Source organism: Crinia signifera, chromosome 6 (assembly GCF_055691185.1).
Source record: "Crinia signifera chromosome 6, ASM5569118v1, whole genome shotgun sequence".
NCBI classification, from domain to species: domain Eukaryota; kingdom Metazoa; phylum Chordata; class Amphibia; order Anura; family Myobatrachidae; genus Crinia; species Crinia signifera.
In genome coordinates, this window is record NC_139222.1 from 81,276,636 (window position 1) to 81,297,428 (window position 20,793).

The following is a 20,793-nucleotide window of genomic DNA, read 5'->3' on the forward strand; positions in this document are numbered from 1 at the left end:
GCCGGAACGTACATGCAAGGGCGTAACTACCATAGGTGCAGGGGGTGCAGCTGCTATGGGGCCCAGAGCTGAGAGTGGCCCACTTTGCATGTCAAAGTATCATGTGCTATATACTTTTTTCAGCATTAGTTGATAAATAGATGCCCTAACAAACTTTTGCTATGGGGCCCACATGTATCTAGTTACACCACTGCCTACATGTACCTCTCCACAAACTGAGTCAGATAAGCTTTTATTGCCTTTATTTTTGTACAAGTCCATTTTCTCTATTTTTATGCTTTTATGTGTGTTATTAAAACGGTTTAAAAAACTTTATCACACCATCATGTCTTCCCTACTTTAGGCGGGGTTTCTCAGTGTTAAGGTTCATCATTGGAGGAATCCTTACCAACTGCAGTAACTCCAAAAAAAAAGTGAGTTTAAACAGTACCTCTCACTTGCACAATGGTTGTTTTAAATCACTTAGTATTTTTATATATACAACCTAATCACATGGTGGCAGCAGAGCACTTTTTTTATTTTTATATATTTTTTATTTTTCATACTTGTGAGGAAAATTAAATAAGGCACTATAAGCACTTTAACATATACATAGACATCGCTATATACAGTATATAAAAAAAGTGCAGGCACTGACATCATGTTTTATTATATACACTATATCGTCTACGAGTGGACCAGCTGACGATCCAGGAAGCCCCACAAGACAAAAGTAGGATGTTCCCTCCACCGGCGCCCTTAAAGGATCAGAGTACATCCCTAGATCAACAGGAATGGTCCTCTTCTTCTCCAAATTTTTAGTGGATATTTAGGGGTAAGTATAACCATACGTTCCTCCTTTTGAAACAACGTATCCTCTTCTACAAATTCGACTGTTTCATAGATGATAAAACGAGAAATCCTCAGATCTCCCCAGCATTCTGCTGTTTGGCGGCGCACTATGTTGCTGCGGCTGTGGAAGGAGGAGGAGGAGGAAAACTACTTTGAATTTCACTTATGCATTTTTTTAATGTTGTAAGTGACAATAAATTATTATTATTATTATTATTATTCAAATGATTCCAGATGAACTCCCAAGAACAATGAAAGGAAAAGAAAGGGGGCATATGGTGCAATACCACCTTTATTCACATAACAAAAATAGATAACTAAATCCCATATAGATAGAAATGACTAATTACCGAATGAGATGGAGAACATGAAACAAATCAGTTCTCATAAGCACATGGAAACAATAGATGATTGTCCGGAATCCGTCATCTAATGTAGGCTACACGGACAAAAAGTCCAGATCTAACAATGTATGCACCAAGTCCTCCAAATGCGTTTTCAGTCACAACTGTGTCCTTTTTCAAGGAGAGTGGCCTTGGTGATCTGCTCCAGGGGTTAAATACCCCTCTTGTCCAATCAACATTCACTCCTAACAAAATTGACATTGCATTCATCCAATCACCAAGTGTTGCTACCTTCTTTAGGGGTTCAGGGCCACCCCTGTGGATGTACCCATCATAGGCTGCCTAGGCGCACAGAACCTATTCTCTCCTTTCCTTTTTGTGTGATCCAGGAAGCCCAGCAGGTCGGCATGCATGTTAAAGATACAACTACAGGGGGTACTTGTGTATTATCACGGCGCCCAAATAGCATACGTACGCTACCGTGCTGAGATCACATCGCATGTCCCATTATAGTGCCATGCGATGCGATTTCAGTAGTTAATAGGGTACTTGTATACTGGTGGCTGTTACGCATTTAGCGTAACTGTGCTTTCAGAATTAGCGTAGGTAATGTAAATTGCGTAGTCAGTCAGAGGTAGTATTCCCGCTCCCTGTCAGAATCACTCTGAGGTGAATTACTGACAGGAATGGCTGTATCACTCAGAGCTGCAGGAGAAGGGTCCGCAATGGCTGTACCTGTCACAAATATGTTCAGCTTGCCAAAGACGGAGGAGGAGGCTGTTCTCTTCTTTCGTAAAACACGGGGGAGTTATGGGCCCCATACATCAGCAATCACAATTAATGGATTTCCAGATCCAGGGATTTTTTGGCCAGATAAATTTATTCTACTATCTATTTGACTTGCCCACACATTACAGATTTATTTCAGTGATCGGCAGATTTTTCCATCTAAAGATTGCATCTTCATATCTGTAAATTGCCCAATTGATTTTCATTTCAGCTGTTCTTAATGTAAATAGATGAAGAAGATGAATTGGGAATGCCCACACATATAAAAAAGATCCACAGATAATACCAGATTATTAAGCATGCTTAAAAATCTGATTAAGCAATCGATTGGAGATCCCTATTAATTTTTGATTGGGATTGCCAAAAGAGGGGCCCACACATCTAAAATTAATTGTGGCAATCCTCTCCAGATTTTAGGATTGTCACAATTAATTGCTGATGTATGGGGCCCATAAGTCAGTCGCACAAGACTACAATAAATATAGGTGGACCCCCTTTAAGTAGACCATTGTATCTATATGAGTTTTAACAGGGTCAGGGGTGTGCTACCATTGGACATATGAAATTTGAAAGAGTTGAGAGAAAGAGATGTCCTATGTCGGTGCACCAAAAATAGATTAAAATGTAACCTTTATTAGTTTTGTTTAAGAACTGCGAAATTATAAAAATACATATAACAACAGACAAGGGTGGGATTCAAACAATTAAAACTAAGGTGGCAGGCAGATGTTGAACTTTGATGGTCAGGAATCAATTGGAAATCAGATTCGAACAGTGTACACCTGGTCTGAACAGAGTTATGTGGTCTGTCAGGCCAGTTTATTTGGTATAGGAGTGGGTTAGATTAACCTCTTTATAATTTGCTCTCTATGTCGCAGACTCACAGGTACATATGGTAGGGTCAACACACAGTGTGATCACTTTCACATAGGAAGGGATCAGCACACACTGCAATGAATTCTAGTGTGTGTAGTGATAATACACTTATTACTCCAAGGAGGATCCCTCTGGTGGAGTGACCACGTATATAGTGGCATATGACAACAGTGTGGGTTCACCTGTGTGCATGAACACAGTGCCCAGCATGGAGTCACACTTTCTAACAGCAATGTGGACCCTTACATGGGATAGCTGTACAAATAAACCAGCAGTGGTAATAGTATGCCGCCTGGGTATATCAGTGCACTGATCCAGTGGAGTTGCCTCCAGGTGGGTAGACACTGCTGGGAGTGAGTAAGCACCCTTACAAGGGCTGCTGCGGCATGTCACTGTTCCAACAGATAATCAAAATACATTAGTAAAGAAAATAACAAATACTGCAAACATCTGCCGGTGCACCACTTGCCGGCACGTGCTTCGCAGATTAGCTTACTGGCCCTGAGTCATTTGGCCAATGAGCTTTAAACCTGTTAGCATGCCATGAGTTTAATTCTGCAGCAGCTCTTCTCAACCCAGCACATACTGCTGTGTGGTGGCCTGCAGTGTGGCCAGGGAGGTGCTTAAAGTGCTTTTTTTCTGTATTTTATTCTAAGGCTGCATAGACACTGCTTCAATGATTAGACCACACCCCCTGAAAAGTACCTGTGCCTGGCCAGGCTCTTTACTGCCCTGAGTGGCAGATTTATTAACCTTGGAGAAGAGATAAACTGGAGATAAAGCGGAGAAAAGGTAAAAGGAGATAAAGCACCAGCCAATCAACTCCCAACTGTCTTTTTCAAACACAGCTGATTGGCTGTGCTTTATCTCCTTTTACCTATTATCAGCTTCATCTCCAGTTTATCTCTTCTCCAAGCTTAATAAATCTGCCCCTGAGTGCTGTGACCAATCTTCAATTAGCTTAATTCTACGAGTGCCAATGTGTCTGTGAGTGATCATCAAAATATCTGCTAAAAATACCAGTGACTGTTCTTTTAGTATAAATAAATACAAATACAGCCAAGTCAAGTAATTGAACCGAACAACCAAATACCCAAATGGTTAAATCAGGCACAGTTATGATATATAAAGGAATGAATTTATATAGATATATAACTCTAATCGACAGCTCAGATGCTGCCCCCCAAAAAGACCAATAGGTCTTTGTAGCAATACAAAATGCAACAAGATAAAAGAGAGCGCACTGTGTTGATCTTTGTTATTATTCTTTACTCAATATTATTTAATACAGTAATTACACAGTAAAATTAAAGACTAAAAATACATACATATACAATAAAATAATGGTTCCGACTAACACCACTTAGAGCCCATGCTGGTATTGTGTTGCCAATAATAGCGAAGTTCCCAAATGGATAATGGCAATATAAAAGTTCCCTTTATATTACAGTTGCTGTAGTAGTTTTTAGTTGTATAAATTCAATGTTTTTATTGGTGTATATTACCGGCTGGTGTACGTGATGGAATTGCGGCAGAGATCCAGTGCTTTGGTGTCCGCTTCCACCGGTGTTGCTCCGATGGTAAGGGAGCCGGTACCAGGAGCAGACACTCCAGATGCAGGGGGTGGCTGGTCTGCTAACAACCAGCGTAGCCCCGATGTTGAGGGAGCCGGCGCTGGGAGCTGACACGGAGATGGGATGGTAACTCTCGCCGGGAGCAGGCACTCTGGGAGCGGGTGGTGACCAGTCTTCTGAACAACCAGCGTGGCCCCGATGTTGGGGGAGCCAGCGCTGGGAGCTGACACGGCAGGATGGTAACTATCACCCGGGTGTCTGAGATGGAAAGACGCCTCTTAGCGCTGCTGTGCCGCTGTAACAAGATGGAATCAGTCCATCTGGGTTGGGAACCGGGCAGCCAATAGATGGTACTTTGGGCTGTCTCAATAAGAAGCGAGTGTCGGAATAAGATAGATTTTTTACGCGTTTCTCCGTCTGTGGTAAATCTGATGGTTTCCTCAAGTAATCGAAGTTTAGTTAAATATTGCACCCAAAAAAAAAAAACAGTTGCTGTGAGAGACCCTGGCATTTTTAGCGTATATTTTGAGGATCTCTCACAGCAACATTGGCACTCAAAAGGTTAACTAACTTTTGGTGTACACCTGATCAACTCCACCCTGTTGTTTCCCACCCTCCCACAACTTCATTCTGGATTTACAGTAGCTTTTATGTACTTACAGCCCCCTTACGGTTATGTTACTGAAGATATGGGCACACACACTGTGCTTAACCTCTTTGTTTAGAGCTGCACTTTTCATTGGTATTATAAAAAATTTAATAGTTGAATTTTACTGCTACTTTAAAGCACACATATGTTGTGTAGTCAGTGTACATCCATAGCAGTTTATGTGTAGTTTGTGTTACTAAGCCTAACTTCATGTGAAACTTACAGTAATTGATTTTAAAGTTATTATTTCTTAGTAAAACAATAATCAATACTTTTCTTACCTCAATTTTTAGTTTTGAGGAGTTGGCGGTGTTACCTCCTCACAGCAGCTGTGCAGAAGAGATTGAATTGTCATTGACAATCAATGGCCACTTTTTCCCAACTGGAGAAAGAATGACATAGTTAACTTTAATAGGTTTCTAATTCTAGACAAGGAGCAGCTGTTGCAAAAGTGATTACTGGAAATCTTGTACCAATTCTGCTCTGCTACTTTCATTACAGTGTCTGTTATACTTTGCTATTAGCAGGATTGGCGGATGTAACTCTTTCAGTGCCATGAACAGCAAATATGTAATGTAATCTGTTTTACCCCAAATGAAGATATAATTGAAGTAATGGGGAAAAAGTATATTATATGGAAGCTGGAAAATCTTTTTTTTTTTTTGCATGTGGATATTTTAAAAATGTACATTTTCCATACACTGTAAAATTTTCTGTCCAGCCACCCAACCAACCAATTAGCTGGTTGTATTGACAATTAGGTAATGAATGGGAGCCAATAATAATTGACCAATATACCTCTGAAATATCACCATGATGAGTATGAGGATTCAGAAGGAAGATACGGAGGGGTATATATGCTGATTATCTCTCTGCTGAGACTCCTCTCTATACTTTCCTGCTCAGGTGCAGGAGGAGAGATCATGCACACTTTGTTTCTAAATCTGTTTTTTTTGGGGGGTGGGGGGGATGAGGACACATCGCGAGTGCTATCCCCAGGGGAGGGGTCTACTTTTCACCCATTGAACTTGAAATGTAACTTCTCATTACGTCCTAGGTGCTTGCTAAGAACAATGTTTACAAATGTCACTGTCCATCCACGGAATCAGGAAAAAGATGCAAATCATCAATTTGGCATTTTCTCTCTCATTTTATTGCCTGAAAAGCTGAAAAGGCTTCTCATGAGTTCAGGTGACTGCTAAAATGGTATTTATAAATTAATGTTATCATGACAATGGCATTGCCTGTGTGTGCATGTGGGTATGCCAAAATCCCTTAAACCACAAGGCTTACAATCTTGAAATTTAGCAAATAGCTTCTCCTTAGGTCCTAGGTGTAAATAAAAAAAGCAAATCATAAATTTGCCATTTTAGCTCTTATTATAAGGCCTGTATTGACACCATCATACTTAAGCATGTGATCCCTGTACAGGTGTGAGCACAGTACCAATGCTCAGTGGTGATAATAATCACCAGTGACAGCTCTCTGCCAAATGACGGCGGAATCCCACAACCACAGAGATAAAGTGCAGTATTCCTTAGGACCATGGAGCTGCTGCTACTGTGGGAGACCCATGCATGCAGCCATCCTGCTCCTCCGCTGACACTGGCACTTTCCACACTAGGGAGTATGAGTGTTGTAGCCAATCATACCCGGCGGTGGGTCCTCCACTAGATTCTGTGATCATCAGCAGACACTTCAGTGTGGTAGGTCACAGCTATCACCACACTCCCCTATTGACTGCACAGAGGAGTGCATAATGATGATGGGTATTATCGGCAAATGTAGCTATGGTAAATGGTCCAACCAGTTATGAATTTCTGAGTCTCAGGAATGTTACTAGCTCTTGTCTGTTTATTTGATAAATTGTGGGGGAACAATGATTTCATTGCAATGTGTTTTCATAGAGTTCACAAGGATTATGTAGTGAATTTTGTAACTCCATCTGAAAAGTGGTAGGACCAATAGGTCAGCAAATAAAAAGTAACAGTAGGAAAATTACTTGATTGAAATGTGCCATTCTTGAATTATAAATTACCAATACTTTGTTGCGACCTTTGGAAGGTGGCAAGTATTAAAATCCATGTAAAAATTATTTCATTAAATTATCTTTCCCAAAAGAGAGAATCTAATAAAAAAATTAAGGATTCTTGCTATACAGTAAGCAGATAATTATATATTCTATAACTTCACGTAACTTATTTTTATACATGTCATCCATTAAGTTATTTGGCAATTTCAATTTGGGACTACATAATTAATTTCTAAATAGTTGTGGTATATTACATATACAAATAAATTTGACTTCCAAGTTATTCCTGTATACAGTATGCCAATTGCCTGTGTGATTTTCTAGTTACTGGTCAACAATATAGACTTGTTGGGTAATACTTATTTGGATAAAAACCATTCTCATAATTTCAGAGATTGTAAAGTACCAGCAAGATTCATATTTCTAGTTACACACTTTCCGTACTATTTTTATGTTATTTTATTATTTTTAACTACCTATTGTTTTAGAATTTGCCGTTTTAGGGGGCTATGCAATCTGGGATCTGTCGATCCCCGCCATCAGCCGTGATCTTGGCTCATTTGTGGTCAGATTGACCGCATTACGACAGCCGGGATTCAATTTCCCTCCTGCCGATGGGTGCAAAGGGGGCATGGCCACGAAAACGGCCATGGATTGTCAATCTGCGGCCTGGATCACGACAATCCATGCCCGTAATTGGCAGAACGGGCCCGACAGCTTCTGACGTTGAGATGGGAGATCAATGCTCTTGTTAATGACATACCCCCATTAGTCATTACCAATTAAGATTACATTTGAAATGTTCATGACCGTTAATATGTGCCCCATAATTAGTATGCTTGTCCTCCACCCCCTTACTAATAATAAAGTGCATACAGTACCTCATAGCAAATATGTATGACTTATAGGGTTGTCATGAATACTAGATATTCTTATATTGAGTATCATTCCTAGTGTGTAGATTTCTTCTTCCACTTTCCCTAAACCATGAATTACCTGATAATTAATTCTTCAGCTTTTTTTTTCTTACTGTCCTTGTAGCCAATTGTAAAGTGATATTGAAGTGCTATATACTCTAACGAGATTCTGATAATTGTAATAATAGTATTAGTTTAATGCAGAAATGGTTGGAATCAGCTCGTTCCATGGGTCTCATGTGAATAAAAACTTTACTTGTCACAGTCAGGCGTTGTCTAATTTGAATTTGCACCAGAGAATTTCTTGACCTTTATTATGAACAATTTCTTTGATAGACAGATGATTGTAGTTAATTTTCAAGGTGTTTTCTGCTGGACGGGCTCTTGGTTGAGTTGACACATACGGTATTGATTGTTCGTATTGCTGTAGATATTTTTAGAACAATTTTGTGCATGCACTGAGATTGATTAGGGATATATTCAATAAATGACAGTTGGGTTTAGTGGTAGAAGCTCTAAGGTTACTTGGTATTCTCCTTGCTAAATATTGTTCAGTGAAAAAGCTTTGCCTTAATGCTCCTGGCATATACAATATTACAATTTAATCTTGTTAATGTATTTATATATACTATTATATAACAACAAGTTCATACTATTTCCTTTTTTCTTTAGCATATTATACAGTAATAAATGGTGCTCTTAACATCAACAATTGGTTACTTTACTACACAAGTTGGAAGGTAAGAGAAAAATTGGTCAACAGTGGTAAATTGAAAAATGTATCTCCCTCTTCCTTCCTCTCCTTCCTTCCTCTCTCACCCACATTTTTTCTTTGATATCTTCCACATCTCTATTGTACACTCAACTGATTTTTTTATACTATATTTGTACCTTCTCCCCCACTCTGTTCCTCTTACTTCCTCCCTTTGTATCTGTCTCCTTCCTGCCTACCCTCTCTTCTCCCGGTTTCTTTTTCTATTCTGTGATTTATGGACTGTATGTAGCTCCACAAACACATTAGTAAATCAAGACTGGCTATGAAAAACAAAGATGCAAGAAATCACTGTTCAAAACTTATAGGATAAACAGTTTAAAACATAAGTAAGTTACTATTCTAGAAATATTGAAACAAGCAATGAATAATGACAATAAGCACACATTTATTACAGAGCCAAGGGAGCATGATGGGAGATATTTCAAAATAAGACAATTTGACAATGAAGTTGTGAAAACTTTTTTTAATGATTTGGACGTAGGCTTCTACAGGTATGTCATAACAGCAAAATAAATAAATACACAATAAGAACAGGATAGCAATGGAATCACTGTACTGAAGTACATATTTGGTATGTACCATTGGGCCAAGGGCCTGATTCTAATCCCATCGCTACCCCGCTCTTTCGCATGGGGAAGCGATGTTTAGGATGTGCATTTATGTGCATGTGCAGATGCCAGGTGCGAGCAGGCATTTCAAACTGTTAGTTTGCCTTCCCATTCGGCACTCGTTCACTGGTGGGGGAGTGGGGCGGCGGGTGGACACATGCATGGGAACACTCAGGGTCTCATGGGTGTTCCCATGAAAACGCTGGGGCATTCCCTTGGAAATTCGGCTGTGACGTGGCTGCCAGGGGTGGGCAGCTTACATCAAAGGATGTCAGCTGCGTGCCCTGTTCCCATACAGGGTGCATGCAAAACTAAGGCCCCTGAGTGTGTCGGCGACCATCAAATGATACTGTCGACCCTATGAACGATATCCTTTTGAAAAGATACCTCCAACCAATCCATATATAAATTTTAAGACTACTGTAGTGTTTTTGGAACATTTCATTTATGTGTGGTGGTGGTGTACAGTTATGCTTCTAATTGTCCACATCTTTTATGATTGGCACCTGCACTGGTTTTGCCTATCCATCTGACCAAATAATTCGATTTTTAGAGGGCAATGAAAAGAGGAGTACAAACTGATGATGGTCCGTTTGGTTGACATTTACTGTGCAGTATTTATTCTTGTATAACTTCCATCACAAAGTAAGATAGAAAAACAACTGTGATTTCTGAGACATTGTGGTCAATCGCCAAATAGTAGCACTCATGTATTGTAGGCTCTGTTTTAGTAATTAATTTACATTTGGGGACCCATGGCCCAAAATAATTAGTTTGAACGAGTTTGAGAACCAATGGTCTATGGCAGTGATTTTCAACCTTTTTACCTTGTGGCACACTAAATAAGATTTTAAAATTGCCAAGGCACACCATGAGATCCCCACAGGGCAAAATACATTGGTCCCCACAGGAAAAAAAAAAAACAATTAGCCACATATAAAATACATCACACTGGTCCCCACAGGTAACAAAAATAAAATACATTGGCCCTTTACATGAAAAGAAGAGACCAGTAAATAACAGTAGAACTTGTGGTGGCTGTAAACTGGCATGGGCATCTCTAGATCTGGGGGCACACTTAAGAACAGCTCAAGGCACACTAGTGTGCCACGGCACAGTGGTTGAAAAACACTGGTCTATGGATACTTGCGTCATTTACAATTGGGTATGAGGTCTGCAAGGTTTTTTTGCCACCCAATTGAATCCTCCATTAATGTATTAGTTTCAAATTCAAACCATTACATACGGTAATTCATAAGATTTTTCAAAACAACATCATTCTATAACAAAATGCATGCCCAGAATAATAAAACCGTGAATTTCAGTATGAAGATGAGATGGTTAAAACATGTTTGAATGCTTGCATTGAAATATTCGGTACTTATGTAGTATCTGGGTGCCCGATTTAGAAATCGGGTCGGATCAGGCACATCGCATCGCATGCGACCAAATCGGATGCGATGCGATGCGATGGACCTGATTTTTCCATAGGATTCAATGTTAAAATGGACTGAGTCCATTTTAACATGGAATTCAATGGGAAAAGGGGCCCTTTTCATACCCCTACTATCCAAGTGGGCATGGAGTTGGATATAAACCTGTGGCGAGCGTAGCGAGCCACCGAGCCCGAAGCGTGGCGAGCGTATCGAGCCCCGCGAGGGGACACAGAATACCGTTCGCTCACCACGCTTCGGGCTCGGTGGCTCGCTACGCTCGCCACAGGTTTATATCCAACTCCATGCCCACTTGGATAGTAGGGGTATGAAAAGGACCCCTTTTTCCCATTGAATTCCATGTTAAAATGGACTCAGTCAATTTTAACATTGAATCCTATGGAAAAATCGGGTCATCGCATACAATCAAAAAATCGGGCGCCCAGATAATAAATAAGTACCAAATATTCAATTTATATTTTCTAGGAAATGCAAATACACAGATGAGGTGAATCCCAGTGTTCTTGGAAAATATTATGTACATAGAGAATGTGTTCAGATTAATTTAGCATTTAGAAGATTTATTCTAACTTAAATAGGAGGAGAGAAATTATAGCTACAACACTGCATTCATATATTAAAGTTATCTATACAGTATATCTGCTGTGTGTTTGTATGTATGTGTGCGTGTGTATGTGTGTGTATATATATATATATATATATATATATGCAAGAAAGTGGGGTTTCAGAGGGCACTAAGATAGTGAAACAGCTTCAGTTCACATATATCATTAATACATAAAATTAATAAAATAATGTATGAACATATAAAAAAACACCTAGCAAGGTGTGACAATGTACATAAAATGTTTATCCAAGTACATGAACAATTACAATAGTATCTCTGGTGGGTTGGTAAGTTCGGTCTGAAGAGTATACCAACGCGTTTCGTCATAACAATGACTTCATCAGGTGCAATAATATAACCGATACAGCTATGTGTATATCCAATTATGATAAACAGACATGTATTTCCAATAGGGTCCAAAAGTGTGGTATTCAAAAAAACACAACAGTAATTTTCTTCAATGATAAATCTTGTATAGGCTCAGCAGTGTGAAACCCTTCAAATTTAGAGTTCAGAGGGAAGGTGCTTACTGCTTGACTCCACTACAGAGTCCTCCGACCTTTTCATACCCCCACTATCCACGTCGGCGTGGAGTTTACTTTATATAGTGTGGCGAGCCCGAAGCGTGGCGAGCGGACGCGTAATACATGTGAAGTTATCCACGTCCCCTTGCGGGGCTCACCACGCTTTGGGCTCGCTGCGCTCGCCACACTATATAGAATCAACTCCACACCGACGTGGATAGTGGGGGTATGAAAAGGTCGGAGGACGCGTACCGCCGCCCCTCGCGGGCTCGCTGCACTCACCACGCTTTCGGTTGGCGTTAATAGTGGCGGTGGTGTTAACGATGGGGGTGCATATAACATACTAATCACCCATCAGGGTGATTGTACAATGAAATCATCATTTTGATCGCATTGCATCACATGCGATCTGGTCGCATGTGATGCGATGCGATCAATGCAATCAAAACTATGTAACAAGATTAAAATCGTGGGCACCATGCTAGGAAACAAGTACCCCGATTTTTAGCTGAAAATTACTCAACACAGCTGTTTTGAGAGATTTTCAAATTGCCTATTGTGTATGCCCCAGAGATTGCCGACTAGCGATGATTCGTGTTCCTGCATCATCGCTAGCAAGATGGTTCATCTGCTGGTTTTACCAGCAGATGTAGCAATGATGGATGGTTTTTCATCCATCATCGCCAGTTGTGTATGCTGCCGGGCTGAAAGATTAGCCACTTTCAGCACAGCGGACCACCCCGCTGCCCCCCCCTCGCCCCCTCGTCTGTCACTCACCTTGCTGGTCCACACTGCGCCTCTCCGCTCATATCTAGCTGGATGCTGCACTGCAGCTGGCTCCACACGGGGTCCTGCTCCCCGCCAGGAAACACACCATACTTGTCCCTCTCTACACGGAGTATTGCACCTCCGACACTTAGGTGTGGGGCGCTGTGCGTAGTAAGTCACAGTCACCAAATAGCTGTATATGGTCAACTATTTTGTGGTGTCTTCTCTGTAATAATGCCAGAGAGACCTCAACCCTGGAAGATCGGATGGCAAGTCACAAATAAATACAGCTATTGGTGCACTCACTGGGGTAGGGTATATCCCTGTCAGGGAGACTTCAACCACCAGAGATCGCTCCCAAGTATGGAGTGTCAGTGATTGTAAGAAACCCAAATGTAGGGTTTTCTCACTACCGCACACGTGTGAGTTCGAGCCCTCATAATGGCTTCCAGGACATCACACTATAGGTACATATACATAAATGCAATATAAGAAAAATAACAAAACAGCAACACAACTGCCTGCGCACCACTAGCCGGCACGCGCTTCGCAGTTAAGCTTCCTCAGGGCCTGTGGTCTCCGGCCACTGAAGGGCTGCACTTGGGACCAGGTGTCTCTGCCCCCCCCCCCCCTCCATGGAGCAGTTCTGTGGCTGCATCCACCCCTGGCCACATCCACCCCCCTTCACTCCTCCCGTGCACCCCCCACCTCCATGTTGCCTACTTTTGAAAACAAGTTTCAGGGAGATTATAGTTGGTAGTAGAATTTTGCACAGCGCCCCATTGAGGGGACGTGTCATGCTCCACCCAAAGGGCGTGTCTAGTTCCATATATGGAGAGATTATGAAAAGAGATTGTGAACGTGGCACCTAGAAGCATGGGTGTGTACTGCTACATCTGAGAGGAATCTTTTAAAATTACTTAAATCCAAATGAAGATGAGCTCCAAAGCAGTTAGTAAGATCTACTATACTTGCTAAAGTGCTGGGAAGTGCTCATTCCTTTTTCCCCCCAAAAAATTGAACCATGTAATGTGGGTTAGGTGACATGAGGGAGATTGGTAGACTAATGAGGGAGAGAAGGAGATTGCTGCTTTTTTTTCAGGGAGTCTCCTGCAGATTGCAGGAGGGTAGGCAACTATGATAGATAGATAGATATTATATCTATCTATCTATCTATCTATCTATCTATCTATCTATCTATCTATCTATCTATCTATCTATCTATCTATCTATCTATCTATGCCCATTTGATTTGGATAGATGAGAGAGCCCCCAAATCATGATTGTTCCACATATATCAGTTGGGAGGTATGCAATGTATTGTTTACACTTAAATTTATACCAAACCTTTACATACTGTAAGTCAGAATCAAATTCCAGTTGCCATAGGCTCATTAAATATAAGAGGCATACACACACCAAGAGGCGCAAATTGCTAACATACTGTATCTCAACCAGCCAAACATAGATTTGAGATGTCTGTAAGAAACGCACCTCTTGCCTGGTGAAGTAAAAAAGTTGCAGATGCTTGACTGGGTGGTATTGGGATCAGCTTCTTTAAACTCAGTCATGTGGGGTAGCCACCTTAGCCAAACGCTCCTTAGGAGCTCAGGTTAGATCAACAATTGCAGACCCTAGGGAAGTGGTCAGGGAACTCGGTCCTCATTACCCCACGCAGTGCATGTTTTGCAGGTCTCCTCACTGAATCACAAGTGAAATAATTAACTCCACCTGCGGACCTTATAAAATGTGTCTGTGAGTAATTAGCACCTGCTGGGTTATGAGGACCGAGGACCGAGTTCCCTGACCACTGCCCTAGGAGAAGGTATATAATCACTGTGATTGAAGTGAATGATAGTATATATAGTATATGTAACATATATGCTCCAACCCTATATAAGAAAACTTTCGGTACTCTTTACCTATCACGGCGCCCATCGCGGGTACATTTATGTCTGGCCGCGACGCGACCGACGCGATGCCCGCGATTTCCCATTGAAACCCATGTTAAACATGGAAATCGCGTCGGTCGCGTCGCGGCCGGCCATAAATGTACCCGCGATGCCCGCGACACGATGCACCCGATTTCCCATAGCAATCAATGTTAAATGGCCCGACCGACGCGATTTTACTGTTAAATGCCTCAATGGACCCGATGTGGCCATAGGAAACAATGTTAAATGGGCCACAGAGGCCAAATAGGCAACCTTGACTGGGAAATGGCCCCCCCAATTGTTACCGCCACCCCACGATCAACGTCAACCCGAAGCGTGGCGAGCGCAGCGAGCCCGCGAGGGGCGGCGGTATGCGTCCTCCGACCTTTTCATACCCCCACTATCCACGTCGGCGTGGAGTTGAGAATAGAATAGTCTTGCGAGCACAGCGAGCCACCGAGCCCGAAGCGTGGCAAGCGCAGCGAGCCCCGCGAGGGGACGCGGATACCTTCACAGCTATACGCGTCCCCTCGCGGGCTTCACAGGTATCCGCGTCCCCTCGCGGGGCTCGCTGCGCTCGCCACGCTTCGGGCTCGGTGGCTCGCTGCGCTCGCCACACTATTCTATTCTCAACTCCACGCCGACGTGGATAGTGGGGGTATGAAAAGGTCGGAGGACGCGTACCGCCGCCCCTCGCGGGCTCGCTGCGCTCGCCACGCTTCGGGTTGACGTTGATCGTGGGGTGGCGTAAACAATTGGGGGGGCCATTTCAGAGTTCAGGGTAAGTATTTGGGCTCTAAGGCCCATTTAACATTGTTTCCTATGGTAAAATCGGGTCCATTCAGCCATTTAACATGAAAATCGTGTCCATCGGGCCTTTTAACATTGATTCCTATGGCAAATCGTGGGCATCGCGTCGCGGCCATCGTGTGCACATTTATGGCCGGCCGCGACGCGACCGACGCGATGTCCATGTTTAACATGGTTTTCAATGGGAAATCGTGGACATCGCGTCAGTCGCGTCGCGTCCGGGCATCTTTAGCCCGCATACGACGCGACCGACGCGATATTTTACCTCACGATGCCCACGATCAAGATCGTGGGCGCCGTGCTAGGTAAAGAGTACCAAACTTTCATTACAGAATTATTAGCTAAACTACACCCTCTAGACCCCGCTACACTAATCTTATGTGGTGATTTTAATTTGTTATCATAACATTTTCTGGATAGGTCCCCTCCCTCAAAACACCCTACATCATTACCAAAAATTGGTGTCCCATATGTTGCTAAAATAGTGAACCTCATAGATGCATGGCGCTCATCACATCCAACTGAAAACAGTTCACGTGTCTCTCTGACCCATAACACATGGTCAAGAATCGACTACATCTTGATAGTTCTAATATCTCTTGCAAAACATAGAGGACTAGCGTAAACGTATTCAATGCTGTCACACGTACTGTTCTGGGCCCTACTTGTCTGTTTCCATTCCTCTGAATTCTGTACTGCATCTGTGCTGTAGCTTTCACAGTTAATTCTATTTAATATAATAGAGGCTCTGAAATAGAGTGCAAAGTTTTAAGGACTATGCATCTTTTCAATATACAGAACGTATATTTTTATTTAAATGAAAAATGTATTGCTGTTTCATATGAAGTATCTATATACTGCTCGGACGTCCCATGTAAAACATTTCTTTTATCTGTATAATACATACAGAAGGCAGTTGTGCACAGTCCAGTAATTTATAGACAACTCAGAGTTCAAAGAATAGCTTCCTTGTTTGATTTGCAGGGACTGCTGAAGACATGATTTACTATCGCGCTGTCTATTTTGCCTGACTGTGGTTTTATGACAGAACACAAAACCGTTGTCTAGTAGAATAGCTCTTCTTCCTCAGTGACAAGTGAGTATTTATAAGACAAATCTCTCCTGTTTTGGCACAAATATGTGTTACCTTGCTTACAATATCCTGGCTGTAAGATAAAATGCACCGATTACCTTGGAAATATGACTGTAAATCTAAAGCACAGCTACTGGAACTACACTGGTGTAAATAGGCTGTTTCCTTGTTGCTTTCCTCTTTTTTAACACTGAAATGAACAGTTCGTAAGAGATAGGATTATCTATGTGAAGATGGGGTTGTAACAATTCTCCAGCAAACACTTTCCTGAAAGCATGAATTATTTATTTTATATTTAATCATTTCAATGTACAGAAATGTTGCTGAATGTTTGCAAAAAAGATACAGTTTTGTTTGACTCAACAGAACAAGCAATTTATCTAGAGCCATTCAATAGATTGCGGTCACATCATGTTAGGATGTATATAGTTCTCCAGCAAAGGATAAAAAAGGCTTCATTTTGGCGGAATTTCTTTGACTCTCTCTCTCTATATTGGATGTCTCTCTATTGGATGTCTCTCTATTGGATGCCTTTGTTTCCACAATTTATAATTGTTAATATACAGTTCACTAATAATTATATAGCACACAGATATAGCACCTTATTCTGGTTGACTCGCAAGGCTGTGAATTTCGCAGCCTTGCGAGTCCACCAAAGAGGACCTGCTGCACCCACGGCCAAAAAAAAGCCACTGCATGACTTCAAATTGATGATTTGCATAATCATCCATTCGCAGCTGGAAAGAAATAATTTGATTGTCGGTGACTATTTAATGATTTCTGCAGTGCTCGCAGACCAGGGACACCTTTATGGTGTCTCTGATCTGCGGGCACACTGTGCGGGAAGCAGGTGGGCAGCTGACATCAGCTGCCCACGTCATTGGGTGATTACCATGGGAGCATCCAGCATTTTCATAGGAACTCCCCCTGCCACAGCCACCACCACCATGGCACATGGTCACACACCACAATGCCCTTTACATATTATGCCACTCACCATAATGCCCATTACATATTACGCCGCATACCGTAATTCCATTTACATTTTACGCACTGTAATGCCAATTACATATTACGTCACATACAGTAATGCCCACTACATATTATGCCACACACCTTAATGCCGATTACATATTATGCCACATAACTGCCACTTACCTACATGCATGTTGCTAGGAGTTACATGTTTGGTGACAGGGATTTTTTATTTGATGCCAGGGGTTTACATGCCCATTGCCAGAGGTTGCATCTTGTTGCCTGGGAGTTACATGCTCCTTGCCAGGGGTTTTATACTTGTTGCCACAGGTGGAGGTGGTGAATTGCTCATTATAAAGAGGTTACACGCTCCTTACCATGGGTTTCATACTCCCTGCTAGTGGTTTCATGCTTGTTGCCATAGGGGGAGTTTCATGCTCGTTGCCATGGGGGAATACATGCACATTGCTAGGGGGAGTTTCTTGCTTGTTGACAGGGGGACTTACTTGCTTGTTGCCCAGGGGAGCGCACTGCAGTCAGTGTTACATGCTCGTTGCTGGGAGGTGCACAATCCAAACCCAGTGTTCCTGTAATCTGTGCTTCCGGGTAGCGCTGAGCGCATGGCACCTTCCTCTCAGATGCTAGAGGTGCAGCAGCAACTATAGCATATAGTTTTTGTATGGGATGAGTCAGTCTCTGATTTTATTCGGAACTATACTACTGAGAATCGCTGGATCCCAGGTTTTCACCCACTTTATGTGAATGGGATCGTTTGGTTGACCATAAGTTGGTCGACAGTCATTAGGTCTACACCGTGGGGTCGACATACAGGAAGGTCAACAGGGGTCTAGGTCGACATGGGTCATGGTCGACAGGGGTCTAGGTAAACAAGGGACTAGGTTGACATGGGTCTAGGTCGACACATGCATTAGGTCGACATGAGTTAGGTTGACAGTCAAAAGGTCGACATGGGTTTTGTTGATCCATATTTCGTAAGCAGTCCAAATGAGACACTCAACGCGTTTCAGTTTACCCTTCCTCAGGAGTGATACACTGAAACGCGTTTAGTGTCTAATTTGAACTGCTCCCGGAGGTTGGCTCCACGCTTGTCATTGCGGTTCCTTGGTGCAGATTCCTCACCCTGTTCCAGACGGGTACCAGGACTTCATCGCCGAACTGCTAATTACCATCTGACCTTGATATTTTGCCACTGTTGGGAACATATCCTAATGCTGTTTTAAACTTTCTACCTATTGTAAGTGTGGACCTGTATTAAAATTGTTATTTTTATCAAAGATAATCTGTACTATTTGTGTTCTCCATTATACCTCCCCATATCACATCATTGTGAATACGGGAGGTTATCATTACAGGTATACAAAAAGCCTGTTTGACTACGGAGTATGCCACTCCCTTGGAAACAACTGGTGATATTTTTATTATCTGTAAAGCTTATACACTGTGCACTGTTGTCTCCATCTCACCTTCATTTGTCTGTTCTTGTATCCCTGGGGTACTTTGCTGGATGTTTGCCCCCTGGTGATTTTTGACATAGCTGCACTGTATTTTAATCGCGCACTCCTGTTGTAAACTCCATTTCTCCACATCTATATAACAAACTGTTAATAAATCTATGCCTTGCATCAGATAATTGCTGCCTTACTCCTGACTGAGGAATGATGGATACATCATTACTACTGCCTTAAAAATTGGCAGACATGGAGTGATAATCAGGGAGGCTCTAAATGTTGTCATTAGATTCATAACATGGAAACTCTTCTTGTTACTAAAGACACGCTCATTCCAGCGTGGTAGCACTAGTGCTTTATGGGTGTAATCCACAACCCCTATGGAAAGTCCAAAATTTCCCTTAACGGCTGGTTTGCTGCAACCAAGTGCTCCTCATCCAAGACAAATTTACAAACTGATTGAGGAACATCAGGATGGCACTTGCATCATGCTTTAGGATATTTCTGAAGAAATGCTTGGAAATCGATACTGCCAGGGGCAACCAGTGGTATTTTGAATTTGACTGCCGGTCTGTGCAGCCGGCGCCAATTTGAAAATGATGCCAAGAAGGACTCTGCAAGGGGAGGTGAGTAAGTGGTACACAGCAATAGTAGGTGTGGTTTGCTCTCAGGGTAGGCGTGGTGGGCTGTGCTGATAAGGGTTCTGTGCTGTAATAAGTATTGTGCTGTGAGGTGGTCTGCATTGTTAGGGGTTTTGTGCTGTGTTGGGACCAGAGGGGTGCTGTGCCCAGAGGAAAAATGAGCAATTACAGGTGCTTTGCTGAGCTATGCTGTGTTCTGGTGCTGGGCCGTAACTAGGGGGAATCTAGGGGGCCAGGCACCTCTGGCGCTGGATGGGGGGAGAGGAACACCCCCCCCGCTGTGTAGTCTGCAATAGGAATCTAACTTTGCGCTGGGTTGCCGGGGGCAGGGCCACAGCAGCGGCTGACATAGTGATCAGCAGCGCTGCCTTGCCCCGGGACACAGGGTGGTGGGGGTTTTCTAGGTAGCGCTCACCCTAAAAAAATGCCCAGTGGGGAGCGCTACCTTAAAAAACATCACTGAAGGGGTTAATGAGGATGTTGATGATGAGAATGTTGTTTTTGTTAAAGACGTGTCAGCCACCGGTTACAGCAGTGCCTATGATAAAATAAGAATAGTGTCATGCCCAGGTATAAGACCAAAAAAGCAACATCTCATGTGTATAATTATATTTACCCAGATCCTGTCAACATTTGTGAATGCATCAGTACTCAGTGTAGTTGTTGAACTGTTCAACAGTTGTTGAACAGTGTAGTGTGTGTGTTGAACTACACATCCCAGCATGCCCTGCAAGAGTTTTAGCATGGCTAAAAAGGAAAAACTGTAGCAATGCGTGCTGGGATGTGTAGTTCAACAACAGCTGGCGGGTCAAAGGTTCCCCATCCCTACTCTGTGCACTTCCTCTCTGTTTTTTCTGTCATTTGCAGTGAGTTCATGCAAATTATTTATCAAAATCAGAAAAAATATCCTGTATTTGCTACCAGCACATGCAGTCTCCACTTTCAACACCCTCATCATCACCCTTATTAAGAAAAATGTCTTGTGGGGGCTGAAACAAGCCAAGCATTTCAGCGACAAATGTAGAAGTCCTTGTCAATTAAGTGCTTGCTTTGTTAAACTGTGACTGTCCTTTTTAATATGGCATTATCCCTTATACTCAGAGTCTCTAGTGCACCTCAGAAA

At 42.4% G+C, this 20,793-nt stretch overlaps 2 long non-coding RNA genes across 2 annotated transcripts in view; both read left to right on the top strand.

Moving 5' to 3' along the window:
• Window positions 1-463: 463 nt before the first annotated feature.
• LOC146006993 (uncharacterized) lies at window positions 464-8,733 on the top strand. Its single transcript, XR_014444170.1, has 3 exons — window positions 464-814; window positions 6,121-6,254; window positions 8,685-8,733. It is a non-coding gene; the product is annotated as an uncharacterized LOC146006993 (long non-coding RNA).
• A 7,748-nt stretch (window positions 8,734-16,481) lies between these two features.
• Window positions 16,482-20,793, top strand: part of LOC146006994 (uncharacterized) — a 40,023-nt gene continuing 35,711 nt past the window's right edge. Inside the window, exon 1 of the long non-coding RNA XR_014444171.1 lies at window positions 16,482-16,588. This is a non-coding gene — a long non-coding RNA (uncharacterized LOC146006994). The remainder of the gene's footprint in view (window positions 16,589-20,793) is intronic.